General features: G+C 41.3%; 1 protein-coding gene across 1 annotated transcript in view; it reads right to left on the bottom strand.

Annotated features, from left to right (window-relative positions):
• Window positions 1-12,151: 12,151 nt before the first annotated feature.
• LOC148161558 (putative phospholipid-transporting ATPase IIB) overlaps window positions 12,152-14,886 on the bottom strand; it is a 78,374-nt gene continuing 75,639 nt past the window's right edge. Inside the window, exon 13 of the mRNA XM_088020746.1 lies at window positions 12,152-14,007. The gene's annotated coding sequence lies outside the window, so the exon portion shown is untranslated. The remainder of the gene's footprint in view (window positions 14,008-14,886) is intronic.

Raw genomic sequence — 14,886 nt, 5'->3', positions numbered from 1 at the left:
TCTCCATTAGTTTTACTTGGCTTTCATATAAATGGAATTATATAGTATGTATTCTTTGAGTCTGGCTTTTTTATTCAGCTTAATGTCTTTTGAGATTTGTCCATATTGTTTTTTATGTATCAGTAGTTTGAGATGGTATAGGCTTGTAGGCCCCTTGCGAGCCAGGGTCATTTGAGAACTGCAGTGAGGTTAAGGACAGCCAGGCAGGCCTGGGCCAGGAAGAGAAAATGTTCTCTTCCCCTTATCTCATGTTGCAAGTTCTGGATGCCTGGATCAGCAGGAAGTGGCTCTTGCCTAGATTAGAGGTGTTCCTCCTTGAGACAAGAACATACTGTCTCCAGAGGGAGGGTGGCTGAGAGAATTCTTTAATTCAGCGAACATAAACAGGATACATTCTGTTCTTGATAAATCTTGTGTATCTTTCTTCAAGGATGTTAGTTTAATCCCATTATGTGTGAAAGTACACGTCGTTATGTTTATCTGATTGCTGCAAGTACATAGCTGTGTGGAAAATAAACGACAGCATGCAGTTGCAAGTGCTGCCTTTGCTCTGCATCCCCTGTGTCCTGGTTCTTTCGCAACCCTTACCCAGGGACCCCAACGCACTAGACGTTGACAGTAGTTGATTCTTTTTATGGCTGAGTAATATTCCATTATATAGATAGGCCCACAGTGTGTTTATCCACTTCCTGTTGCTGGACATTTGGGTTGTTTCCAGTTTGGGGCCGTTATAAACTCTTATAGCATTTTGAATGTAACTAAAAAGAGATTGCTGGGGCCCTTATTTGTAGTATTTTAAAGACTGTGCAAACCACTACCTTAATTTTCCCAGAGAACCTTTACTTCCTCTACAAAGAATCAGAAATTAGGTAAGAAATTGTAATTTGTACTTTTTTCCCCCAAAGTCTTACTATAATTTTGGGTAAGAAAATGGATGAATTTATTCTTACTTTACAGATGAAAGACTCATGCCACGTCTTTAAAGGACCTCCAGAATCACAGAAGGAGTCACTTGTGAATCTAGGAGCAGAGGCCAGGCATGGTGTCTCCCTCCAGAGTGCCATCTAGTAGACCACATGTGTATCCAGACCCGTAGTCCTTGGGAAACAGTGGAATGCTGGATCCCTGTCCATAGGCCCCAAAGACAAGTCTAAAGTGCAGTTTTTAAAGGTATGAATGGAACAACTCTAAGCCCAGACCAGAACATAATTTAACAGGAAAGAATATCCAAAGGAAAAAAGACCATCTCTTCAACAAATGGTGTTAGGAAAATTGGACGGCCACATGCAGAAGAATGAAACTGGACCATTTCATTACACCATACACAAAAATAAACTCAAAATGGATGAAAGACTTAAAGATGAGACAGGAATCCATCAAAATCCTAGAGGAGAACACAGGTAGCAACCTCTTCAACCTCGGCCGCAGCAAGTTCTTCCTAGAAACATCTCCAAAGGCAAGGGAAACAAAGGCAAAAATGAACTATTGGGACTTCATCAGGATAAAAAGCTTTTGCACAGTACAGGAAACAGTCGACAAAACCAAAAGACAACTGACAGAATGGGAGAAGATATTTGCAAATGACATATCAGGTAACGGGTTAGTATCCAAAATCTATAAAGAACTTATCAAACTCAACACCCAAAGAACAAATAATTCGATCAAGGAATGGGCAGAAGACATGAACAGACATTTCTCCAAAGAAGACATCCAAATGGCCAACAGACACATGAAAAAGTGCTCAACATCGCTCGGCATCACGGAAATACAAATCAAAACCACAATGAGATACCACCTCACACCAGTGAGAATGGTTAAAATTAACAAGTCAGGAAATGACAGATGTTGGCGATGATGCAGAGAAAGGGAAACCCTCTTACACTGTTGGTGGGAATGCAAGCTGGTGCAGCCACTCGGGGGAACAGTATGGAAGTTCCTCAAAAAGCTGAAAATAGAGCTACCCTACGACCCAGTAATTGTACTACTAGGTATTTACGCCAAAGATAGAAATGTAGTGATCCGAAGGGGCACCTGCACCCCAATGTTTATAGCAGCAATGCCCACAATAGCCAAACTGTGGAAAGAGCCCAGATGTCCGTCGACAGATGAATGGAATACAGTGAATACAATGGAATATTATGCAGCCATCAAAAATGGAAATCTTACCATTTGCAATGACATGGATGGAACTAGAGGGTATTATGCTAAGTGAAATAAGTCAATCAGAGAGATAATTATCATATGATCTCACTGATAGGTGGAGTTTAAGAAACAAGGCAGAAGATCATATGGGAAGAGAGGAAAAAATGAAACAAGATGAAACCAGAGAGGGAGACAAACCATAAGAGACTCTTAGTTACAGGAAACAAACTGAGGGTTGGTGGAGGGGAGGGGTGTGGGAGGGATGGGGTAACTGGGTGATGGACATTGGGGAGGGTATGTATTGTAATGAGCACTGGGTATTACATAAGACGTGAATGACAGACCTGTACCCCTAAAACAAATAATATATGTTAATTAATTGAATTTAAATTTTTTTAAAAAGGGAAAAAAACATAATTTAAGTTTTCTGTGACATGGTGATGAAAATCTTTACGGGAATTATGAGAGCTGAACTAACAGTTTCCAGATAATTGAAGTATGATAATAAATCCAAAGATGATTTCTTCTTTTTTCTGTGATAGGATTTAAGTGGAACTTTTATTTTTAACTCAAACTAGATCATTAAGACCATTGGAACTGTGACTTAGAGTGTTTCATATTTATTGGAAATTGAACTAAAAAGATTTTTGTTCTATAAACTTTAAAGATCAATGGATTATTTTCCTTTTAACATCTAGTGTTAATTAATGGGGCTGACACAATTAATGGCATCAAGAACATTTAATTATGTTTCTTATAATGATGTAATCACGTAAGTGTTTTAATAGGTTAAGTGATCAGCCTAATCTTTTATCTGTTTTTGCAGCAACTTTATCCTGATTTCTTCTTTGTGAGAAAGCTTTTAGTGCTTTAAAAAATTTGAGATAAACTTTTGTTAAATTAATATGCTAATGAAAAATAGTATGTATTCTTCAATAACGAGATTTTCCTGAACATCATCAAAAGATATGATATTAAGAGGTCTGTTTTTATGATAGCTGCTTTAAATCAAAGATGTTGATGAATTTTGAATTCGACTGCTAAATGTCCAGGCTGATGAGTTGCTTAGAAAACAATAAGAATATTTGCTGAATCCATTTTCAAGGAAGTCTCAATTAATAGAACTGACTCTTAAATCTCCTCCTAAAAGAAGGCATTTCTTTGAAAAAATGCTCTGGGCTCAAAGTTTAAGATATGCAATAATTTATTATGCTCTCAGAGTCTGATCTCAAGCAATTTAATATCATTGTGGCAGATATTTATTTACCATTGAAGTAGGAATCGTTATTTGCTGACACTTTGTGGTTTTTCTTTAAGTAGTCCTATTAGATGTGATAAGAATGAATCAACTTAATTTCATCATAATGCTCATACTTTATTTTTCCAACAGAGGCAGCAAAGCAGTGTTGTTCTATGTTATACACCTAGCTTCTTTCCCCTTAGTGCTGTTTTTATAGTTCATGCCTTCGTGGTAAAAATATGTATGGCTTCTAATTTAAAGGACATTCGACTGGGAACCCAGAATAGTCTTTAAATGTTCCTTAGGTATTTTGAGTGGGTCAGTGCTCTCAAAAGATTGCTTTCATCCAAATGCAGTGTCTATTTGCAGTTTTGTAGTGTAGAATAATGGGCAATGCATAAAAAAGAATAAATGCATTTTCAACATTGTTATTTACCTGTAAGTTCTTTACCTTTATTTTTGCTCTCTGCAAGTTAAGTGGCCACCCCAAGGTCAGAGCCAGATTTGGAGCTTAGAATCTGAGTCATGAGAGTGCTTTATTCTCTGAGCCAAGCCACGCTTCTTCTTCAGTAAAGGAATTAGTGGAGGCCTCAGCTTTCCTTCCTGAAGATAACTGCTGAGACAGTAAGTCACGCCCTTGTTAAACATTAAAAAAACTTGTTCATCCTTGTTATTGTTTTATGACATCCTAACAGTGCAGAGTGAAGGCTTCTTTGTGAGGGATGTCGACTGAAATCAGGCTGCTGGACAAAGCCATGGGTCTGAGTTTTAGTGGACCACTCTGTATTAATCATGGAGAAATAAGAGACTGAAAGTCAGAAATGACAGTGCATGTGTGAAAAGAAAACCTACATTTTGTGATTTGCCTGAATGAGAAAGTGCTCTCTCCAATGTCTTCTCTGACCTTACCTGTATGCCTATAACACTTTATAGTCTAAATCAGCACACATTTTAGAACTTGCTGACTTATAATACCATGCGTTACCGTTTACTTACTATTTAGGTATCATTCATGTCTCCCTCAGTAGATACTGATCCTTTTGACCACAGAGACTTTTTAAGGATTTGGTGCATAATCATATGGATGCTCTTTCTTGCCCAGCAATACCTACTCTGTGATTTGTGGAGCATGGTTATTAAGAACTTGGGTTCTGGAATCAGAGTGCATTAGTTCTTCTGCTTGCTAACTTTGGGACCTGAGACAAATTCCTTAACCTCTTTGGGCCTCAGTTTCCTCATCTGTAAATGAGAATGACAATGGCAACTACCTCATAGCTTTGTTATGAGCTTGAGATGACTTAATATACACAAAGCACAGAAAACAGTGTCTAGCACATAAGCGTTCAGTATTGCTATTTTAAGACATATTTAATGTCATTGACATTTAGGTTGGCCATAACTTATGGATTCAGGAAACCTAAAGATTCTATTCACAGCTGGCCTAGGACTTCTGTGAGCAATTTTGAGTTATAATGGAGTGGTACGGCTCTGGAAAGTTCCCAGTTGTTCAAATGACATGTGAGAAATGGAGCTGAGCTATGAATATAGCCATTTGGGAGAAATTTGGCCTAAGGTTAAGCTGAAGTAAATGGATTGACTCAGAGATCATGACAGTAGGTTGGCACTATATACTCAAAATTATCTTACCAAGAAATAATTAAAGACAATTCATTGGAGGATTCCAAGGCTCAATAAAATCCTGAATTCAAAATCTCTTTCAGCAAAGTCCTTTAAAGTTGTAGTAGGTTCCTTGGTTGAAATCCAGTAACTCCACTTTGGTTAAATAATCACGTGGTTCTGAAATACAAATGGTGGTGGAGAATGTGGCTGCTTGTATCCAAAGATGATCCTTGGGGCACCTGGGTGGCTCAGTTGGTGAAGCGTCTGCCTTCGGCTCAGGTCATGATCCCAGGGTCCTGGGATGGATCCCCGTGTTGGGCTCCCTACTCAGCGGGGAGCCTTTTCTCCCTTTCCTTCTGCCATTCCCCCTGCTTGTGCACGCTCTCTCTCTCTCTCAAATAAATAAATAAAATCTTAAAACAACAACAACAACAACAAAAATGGCCCCCAAAGAAGTCTACTTTCCAATATATACACTCGTTCAGTCTTCTCCCCATTACTCTAGGATGGCCATGAGACTTGCTTTTGACCCACAGAATGCAGTGGATGTGACACTCTAGGACGTAGGTCATAAGGCTTTTAGTTTTTGCCTGTTCTGTTGGAATACTAGCTCTGGAGGAAGCCAGTCATCAGGCAAAAAGTCCAATTATCCAGAGAGAGCCATATTATGAAGCAGTGGTGTACCAAGACAGTGGGAGAGGTCCACCAAGGATGTAGAGAATAAAGGGATGCATTGGATATAGAGAATTTGAAAACAATATTAAAATCAACTAAAGGGGCACCTGGGTGGCTCAGTCGTTAAGCCTCTTGCCTTCGGCTCAGGTCATGATCCCAGGGTCCTGGGATCGAATCCCACATTGAGCTCCCTGCTCAGCAGGAAGCCTGCTTCTCCCTCTCCCACTCCCCCTGCTTGTGTTCCCTCTCTCGCTCTGTCTCTCTCTGTCAAATAAATAAAGTCTTAAAAACAACTAAAAATTAGTCTGCTTTTTATTATTACCATGCACAACCAATTATAAACAGTGATAAAATATTCCTTTCCACTCTTGCTGCATCTGTCACTCACCCTACCCCCTGTAAGCCAGTGTGGTGGAGCCCAAAGCAGCCATATGGAAGGAGAGATGTCTGACCAGCCTCCATATGCACCAGCCATTGCAGACCAGGCACCAGGCACAAAGAGAAGAAGCTATCTAGGGTATCCAACCCACTCTGGCTTTCAGAAGACTCCAGCCCCTGCTGCCATCTGACTGCAATTGCACAAAAGATCAAAACCATAACCATTCAGCTGAGCCTAGTTAAACCACAGAACTCTAAGAGAGAATATAAGTAGTTGTTTTAGGCTACTAACTTTTGGAGTGGTTTATTATGCAGCAGTTGATAAGCAGAAGAGAAAAGAAACATACAAGAAGGAAAAAGCCTCATCTCTCTTTTTTTCCCCCTCCTTCTAGGGATAAAATAGCACTCAAGTCTCCTTTGCTGTGTAGGGTATCTAGATATCAGCTTACCTTCATATTAACAAAAATACTTGATTTCACCACTAGATGGAAATTATATCATAATGATGTTGCCAAGCAACAAGGGATTAAAAACCTCTAAGGAGTGGCCATAGAATGCAAAGAATTTGGTCGGCCTACTAAGTTCCTGCTGCACTTCTCTTTTAAAACCTGGTTGTAGGAAGAAGTGATGTCCACGGGGAGAGAAAGAGGAAGGTATCTAGGGACCTTAAAAAGACAGTGCCCACTTAATGATTATTAGCCTGAAATGATGAATGCACAAGAATGTCAACTTATAACCTTGAAAATAGTCATTGTGATTTAAAAGGACAATAATTTTTAGGAATAAATACTAGGAACTTTGTGTCTTCTCAACCTCACTTCATTTGAAAAAGCATTTGTAAAGGTTAAAATCCTTTTCCCTGAGATACCTTAAAGCTTTGGATATTTATTACAACACTCAAATTCATATGCAGTAATGGTTTTCTGAGCTTTACAAGCCTATTATTGAGTGATAAGCAAATTCAATGTTTTTTGGGGAGGAGAAAATCAATAGGTTGGGGGGGCTATAAACTTTTCCTTTGGCTGGTCAAAGAGTAGGGCGGAGACAGGGGTACTCCTACTGAGGGCTTTGGGGATAGCTTAGTAGCAGGTACATATGAAGACACTCATGATCAACATAAAGTGTATGTCCCTTAACTCACCAGAGGTCCTTTTCATTATTTCCTCTGGGTGACCTTTCAGCCCTCCATTTTTTCCTGATAATTAAGTTTTTTGTTTTTGTGTTGTTTTAATTTAAAAGTTGGGTGGGGGGAGGTAAACCCAGAAGAAGTCGAATAGGAATTGAATGCATTTTCAATGTTTTAGCAAAACCTATGTGGAACCCCAAACATGCACATTATGGGGGCACCCCCACATATCCCAAATCTTTCCTGAGACGTGGGTATTGAGGGAGAATAACCATGCACGGTGAGTGGCAGAAACCCGCCCTCAGCCTGCCCGCGTTGCTGTGGTGAACACTCTGCCGAGCGAGCGTGACTACAGCAGACCCACCAAATCCCATGTAAGTGGTCAGAGCACAAATGAGGCTGTCGGTGGGTAGTCCTACCCTATTCATGAGCTCTTTCAGAACAATTTTCATTATTTTTTTTAAATACTGTTTTTGGCAAACACTTGCTACTTGAAATAAAAAATGCATGAGTCACCTACTGGGATAGGCACAGTGTGTGGTTCATTGAATTTAGCTAAATTGTGAGTCATCCATCAATAGTCCTCTTGGTGAACATACTTGTAATAATTTCACACGTTACAAACAAAAATCGGTATGATTTTCAGGATTCTTGAAGCTATTTCCCTTGGGGATTTTTTGGATTCTGTTTAGTGTTTTTTTTTGTTTGTTTTTTTGGTTTTTTTTGTCTTGCTAGGTGGCGAGAAACTTAGCCTGGTTTTCGGATGGATCCAAGCCTTGTCTCTGTCATGTTGTAAAAGAGGGAGGCTTAAGGGGGGTGGGGGTAGAATGTGGAGCTGGAGACATGAGTTGAGGGAAATAATTAATGATTACTATTTGTCCTTGTCAGATCCTTGACTTGTAAGATTAATTGTGGCATCTGAAAAATAATCGGCCCCACTCTCAGAACAGTCTGAGAGCTGCAAGAGTATCCACTGGGGCCCCTTTCTCCTGATAGGGGAGGGCAGGCACGGTGGTCCCGAGTGTCTGTGCACCGCTGCCCTCTATCGGATGGCACTAGCGTCTCTCCGGACCTGCGCCCAGATGGAATGAGTGGTCCTGGTCAGGTGGCCTGTGACCCAAGCAAAGAAGCATTGGACTAAGACCAACTCTTTTTTTTGGGAGGGGGCGGTTTATAGTTGGCCTGTCTAAACCAAAAGAGACCGCTTTCTGGCTAGAGCAGTGAGTCTAGGGTTTCTGGCTCGAATGGCCCTTGCTTCCATCCCGGTGTCTGCCTGGGAAGACACTGGCATCTGTGTTGATGGCATGACAGGTGTTGTGATTAAAATGCTAAATCTCTGTTTTTTCAAGAGGTGAAAATAATCACAAAAGAGAGTATCCCTACCTGTTATTTTTCTCTCTGATAAGTTGCAATAAAACTTACTATAAAGGGACTTTTGCCTTTGGCTACAACCAGAGGTGAGTTTGTATATGGATATGAGAAGTTATGGTTCTTTGCAAACAATGGGTAAGGTGCCCATATCAACAGGATGTATGCAGGAGGCACAGGAAACTGGCTGGGCAGTTTGCTTCCTTTTGGCACATCTTTCTGCCCTCCTTTACCTTCTCCAGCTGGACTAAGTATCCAGGTGGCAGCCTGGGGGTCCTGACTTGCCTGAGTAACTTGGGAAAGTTGTGTAACTTTCAAAACCTCGTTTTGCTCATGTGTAAAACGAGGCACTCGGAATAGATGATTTCTTAGGATCATTTTATTTCCGAGATGCAGTAAATGATCTTTTCTCCCTGGATGGTAACAGAAACACAAAAATCAATTTAAATATCATACACACACTTTTAGACAAATCACTTTCTTTTGAAAAAGCAGTGTGTTCACTGTGATAATTTAGCACCAGGATGTGAGGTGGTGGAAATAGCTTTGGCTACTTTGGTGCTCTAGTCCTTTCATGAACCAGCTGGGTGGGACAGGCATCCTTGCCCAGTGGCCCCGCCAGAGTCTCTAGGGCCAGCAGATGGCGCACTTGCACAGTCCACACGTTTTCCAGGCTCCCAACCTAAACAGTACTGATTAGCATCCAGAAATAACAGCTACTAATGTTTGAATAAATTGCAATATTTTCTAGGCAACTAAAACCATGACTTTTTGAGCTGGAACATTTACTAATATTTGTAATTGTTTGGAAGGTTGTTAATCTATAACACTTTCCACTGCTAAACAGCACCCTTCACCTGGGCCTCAAAAAACCCTTAATGAATTAATTGGCTTATTTTTTTCAGGTGGAGAAATTAGGGTAGAGGATAAGTTGGTTAAGAGCCCCCAGACAATTCAGATCATACTTCCTGGTGATCTTTTAAAATTGTCATTCTTACTCTTCCTTTCTTTAATGCTCATTTCTGATTGTGGAGGGGAATGTGTGTATGTTGGGGGTGTTGACTGAGGGTATGGGAAAAGGAATTGACACCTTAGTCACTTTGGGAGCATTGTCACCTGCCACAGTCACTGTAACTTGACCTCCACAGCCTATATGTGGAAGACCCTGCTATAAGGTAGCTGGAGTTTATTGATTACTTGCTTTGTGCCAGGCATCGTCTAAGCAGTTCTCATATATTAATCATTGAATCCTCCCAACAACCCATAGAGGAGGCAGAGTGAGTGTAACTTGCCTAGAGTAACAGATATTTGTAACTTCCTGGGCTCTGAATCAAAGTGATAAGGGCAATAAATTCTTTTTTAGTGGTAACCACTCTGACCCAGGCTATTTTCCAGCTAATATAGATCATGAACTGATTTTTATTTTAACTTTTAAATTATGGGAAATGTACGGGAACTTTGATTATATCATGTCAGCTTTGGCAGTATCAGCTTGTGAGGTTATTGTTCGTTTAGAAGAGTTCCTTCCCCAGTCTCATGCTTAGGAGAAACTGGTCACCGGAAATGCGAATAAGATGTGAATGAAATGGGGAAGTTTGGTGATTTAATTACTCCAGTAATAAATATATTCCAAGCACCACTTTTTCCATTAGCGACCAGTGGCACCAGGGATGTGTAATAAGTCATCAACATTTATTTATTGCAGAAGCCTACAGAGTGCTACGGCCTGTGGGCCAGGTACAAGCATTAGTTCACATAATGAATCACAATTGTGATGAGTCCCGTTTTACAGATGAGGAAGCCAAAGTTAGGAGAGGTTGAGTATCACAGCGAGTAAGGGGCAGAGCTGGGATTCAAACCAGCCTGTAGGGCTTCTGATCCATGCTGATAACCTGTAGGCTGTGCTACCTCCAGCAGTAAGGAAGCACATATGTTGGCAGGGAGTAGAGCAATTTAGTTAGAGTCAAAGACAGAAAGGAACACTCATGGTGTTGATTTCCTCCTACCTAACAAAAATCCTGGTATAGCAAATAATTTCTAGAAAAGTAAGAGTAAAGGGAAAGAGGAACTATAAAAAACAGGAAACTGCAGGGAGACCTACAGACGTTTCTTTAAATGAGTCTTAAAATTTACTTAGAACAATGATCCATTCTTCCACTGAAGGCTAAACAAGAGGAAGTTGCATTTTCAGAGTTGTGTTGGAGTGCACATTTGGTATCTTTACCCGCCACTCCTATAATGACATCAGCCCCCACTGCATCTTTCCTAGGAGAAAAAGTTTCTTTAACACTAATGTGCATGCAGATCACCTGGGGATCTTGATAAAAATCTGGATTGTGCTTAGATAGGTCTGGAGTGGGGCTTGAGATTCTGTATTTCTAAGCAGCTGCTGATACTGCTTCTGTCTGCCTGGCTCTGAGTGGCTAGCCTCCTCCCCGGTGTGGTCTGGACTTGGCCAAATAAGGTTCTTAACTCTTCTCTTGTCCCCAGCTCTCAAACACCTAGGAGAAAGCTGACTTTAGGAGGAGGCAATGAGGCCAATTCACTGAGAGACGCTGAAGGGAAGAAAAAAGGGGAGAAACAGAAAGAGAGAGAGAGAGACCTGCTAACATACCTTGAATTCTGGACACCAGCTCTGTCCTAGAACATCTCAGTCACACAAGCCAAAAAAACTTCCCTTTGGATTAAGCTAATTTGAACAGCTTCTGTTGCTTGTGATTAAAAGGGCTCTAGCTCAGAAGTGATTTAGGTTTGATATGAAAGTAGCTATACAAAAATACTGCAGATCCTGCGCCTGCTACAAATGGAGACCACCCATCCTCTGGACTAGAACAATGCCGGGCTGCTCCACAATGTTGCTTTCTTACGTCAAGGCCTTTTTACTCTTCCTGGAGAATCTTATGCTCTGCACCTGAGCTTGGTTAGTGTTCACTTTGAGAGCAATGAATAGCACCTTATTCCTAGGAAGAGATTCTTCCCTTTGGTTTGTTGTACTAAATGCTGTTGACAAAAAGACTGGGGCTCAGGGCACTGCTTGGAGAAAGGTGAGGTAGAGGTTCAGGGTGGATTGCCAAAAAGGCATTAGACTAAAACCCAGATCCCTGGGTTTGTATTGCTACTGAATTCTTTAAGCATATAATTTTTCAAAAGAGGTCTTCAGTCATGTTTATAAAAATACAATGTTCTTTTACTGCCTATACCTTTAAAATTTCCATTCTCCAGTGTTTTTACTCAGGGTGCAGTTTTCATGCCAGGTGACCACCATTATGCCTTCTAGAATAATCTTCAGAACTTCTTAAAAGTTAATTCCAATAGACAGAGCCTTCATTTAAAATAATATATTATTCTAAATGTATTAAGTGGAAATGAATATTACAAAAATGTAAGCCTTTAATCTTCAGGATTTTTAGAATGTTAAGTGAAGTTAAAAATATTACAATTTTGTTTTATTAAACATGGTAAAAACCTACCAAAAGGAGCCCAAGAAGAGTCAGTTTTTACAGAGTTATTACAACCATGGTGAACCCTATCTGTAAATGTGCTGTTAATTTCACCAGGAATAGAAGAAATTCTTTGGATTGGTGGACAAAGAACAATGGTGATGGGGAAATTTAATTTCTTTATTTGCTTTAGGCCTCATCACTTTTTTAAAGTAATCTCTACACCCTTGGGGCGTCTGGGTGGCTCAGTCGTTAAGCGTCTGCCTTCGGCTCCGGTCATGATTCCAGGGTCCTGGGATCGAGCCCCACATCGGGCTCCCTGCTCCGCGGGAAGCCTGCTTCTCCCTTTCCCACTCCCCCTGCTTGTGTTCCCTCTCACGCTGTCTCTCTCTCTCTGTCAATTAAATAAATAAATCTTTAAAGTAATCTCTATACCCAAAGTGGGACCTGAACTCATCACTCCAAGATCAAGAGTCATAGGCTCCACTGACTGAGCCAGCCAGAGGCCCTAGCCTAATCACTCTTTCAATGCTTTCTTTGCTTGCTTAGTTTTTTTAAAAAAAGATCTTATTTATCCACTTGAGAGAAAGAGAGCATGAGAGGGGGCAGGGTCAGAGGGAGAAGCAGACTGCCCGCCGAGCAGGGATCCCAATGCAGAACTCGATCCCGGAGCTCCAGGATCATGACCTGAGCCGAAGGCAGTCGCTCAACCAACTGAGACACCCAGGCGCCCCTGCTGACTTAGTTAAAAGGCAAGGGCTGTGCATTAGATGTTCAGGGATCTGGGTTTTAGTCTAATGCCTTTTTGGCAATCCACCCTGAACCTCTACCTCACCTTTCTCCAACCGGTGCCCTGAGCCCCAGTCTTTTTGTCAACAGCATTTAGTACAACAAACCAAAGGGAAGAATCTCCTCCTAGGAATAAGGTGCTATTCATTGCTCTCAAAGTGAACGCTAACCAAGCTCAGGTGCAGAGAGTAAGAATCTCCAGGAAGAGTAAAAAGGCCTCGATGTAAGGAAGCAACATTTTGGATCAGCCTGGCATTGTTCTAGTCCAGAGGATGAGTGGTTTCCAAACCCGGGACTGTGGAAATAGTACCCGAGATCTGTGAGTCCTAAACACACCTCCCAACTCGTGGACACACCGCATGTAGACCTCACACATCCTGGGCTGCTGTTTCCTAATACATGGAAGTGCTGCTTGAAGGATCAAATTCCAAAGTTCCTTCCACAAAGTGATGTGGAAATGAACTCACAGTAGCTTTCTGTTGGACTTTTTCTTAATATAAATATAAGCTCTAAAATAGAAGATCCTAGGTCAGGATCCTGCGGCAGTCTACTCCTTTAAAATTTTAAGCATGTTGGGCGCCTGGGTGGCTCAGTCGTTAAGCGTCTGCCTTCAGCTCAGGTCATGATCCCAGGCTCCTGGGATCGAGTCCCACATTAGGCTCCCTGCTCAGCGGGAAGCCTGCTTCTCCCTCTCCCACTCCCCCTGCTTGTTTTCCTGCTTTCGCTGTCTCTGTCAAATAAATAAATAAAATCTTAAAAAAAAATAAAATAAAATTTTAAGCATGTTAAATTAAGCCCGTAAAATTTTTTTTTCCAAACAAAAGAACTTAAATACAAAGTATTTATGATGAGGTTATTGGAAGGACGGGAGGATCAAAGAGAAGATTCTGCGGACGGGAGGCAAGCAGGAAATCAGAAGGGAGGGGCAGGGGGAGGGCGTGTGTTCTGCGTTTGGTGGGGATCTCCGTGGGTGGGCGCGGCTTCACTGACCGCAGTCCGGGGATTCTGCTCTGTCCTCACAACTCCACACAACCGCGGAGGATTTTAGCTTTGGCTTCTCCATCCCCATCCGTGATAGCTTCTTATTCATCTCTAGGTGCCTCCACCTAGAAGTGTGGGACTTGCTTTGACATTCTGTAGAGAGCAGGTTCCTCTTCACTTTCCACACAGCCAGATCACAATTCTAGCTCCTCAAACACAGCCCATAGAAGAAGGAAAGATTTTTCTTTCTAAAGAAATAAGACCAGAGTTTAACTATAGAGAACAAACTGATGGTCACCAGAGAGGAGGTAGGTGGGGGATGGGTGAAATAGGGGATGGGGATTAAGGAGGGCACTTGACGTGATGAGCACCCGGTAATGCATGGAAGTGTTGAATCATTATATTGTACACCTAAAACTAATATGACACTGTGTATTAACTACACTGAAATTCAAATCAAAACTTAAAAAAATAACACCAGAGAGAGTCTAGAATATGGGACACTAGGCGACATGGAGGCTGAAAACTAGAGGGTTTGGTTCCAGTCTACAGATAGAATGTGGATCCTCAGGATGCCTTCCTTAGCCTGTTTCCAGATCACTGGCAAACAGACATTACCCCACTGCCCTGCCTCAGACAGAGGGTTGCATTCGTGTTCTCTCAAACCTGCGCATCTACACCCCAGATACTGACATTGGGGGTTACCTCAGTGAGAAGGTCAACTATTTAATTTCTTTAAATTATATGCATCTGTTAAATTGCAAGAATGGGGTATGAAGATGTCCAGTGTCCTCCTCGGGAGGTTTGCTACTTCCTGGGGTGTGTAGTCATCCTCACTCTGCCTCAGTTTTTCTACTGTCCTTGAACCCTTGTTTTCATGACATTTTATAGGTAACCTGGACTTAAAAAGATGAAAACTGAAATTCTTTCAGCAGCAACTGTTTTTTTTTTTTTTTTTAATTCCCTGGACTGATCAGAGGGTGCTCCTTATATATCCTTAGGACTGTGAAGAATTACCTAGAGGCAAGATAAGAGCTCATTAATTAAATATTTCTGTACTGGACACTCATCATGCCTGACAGTTCTCTCATTATGCCTCTGAGAGGGACACTAGCTGTCAGCAGCTG

Source organism: Eumetopias jubatus, unplaced genomic scaffold (genome assembly GCF_037043125.1).
Source record: "Eumetopias jubatus isolate StellerSeaLion01/CBP00866 unplaced genomic scaffold, mEumJub1_p1.0 scaffold_156, whole genome shotgun sequence".
Lineage (NCBI taxonomy): Eukaryota > Metazoa > Chordata > Mammalia > Carnivora > Otariidae > Eumetopias > Eumetopias jubatus.
The sequence above is the reverse complement of the archived record's forward strand: the minus strand, read 5'-3'. Positions and strand labels throughout refer to the sequence as shown.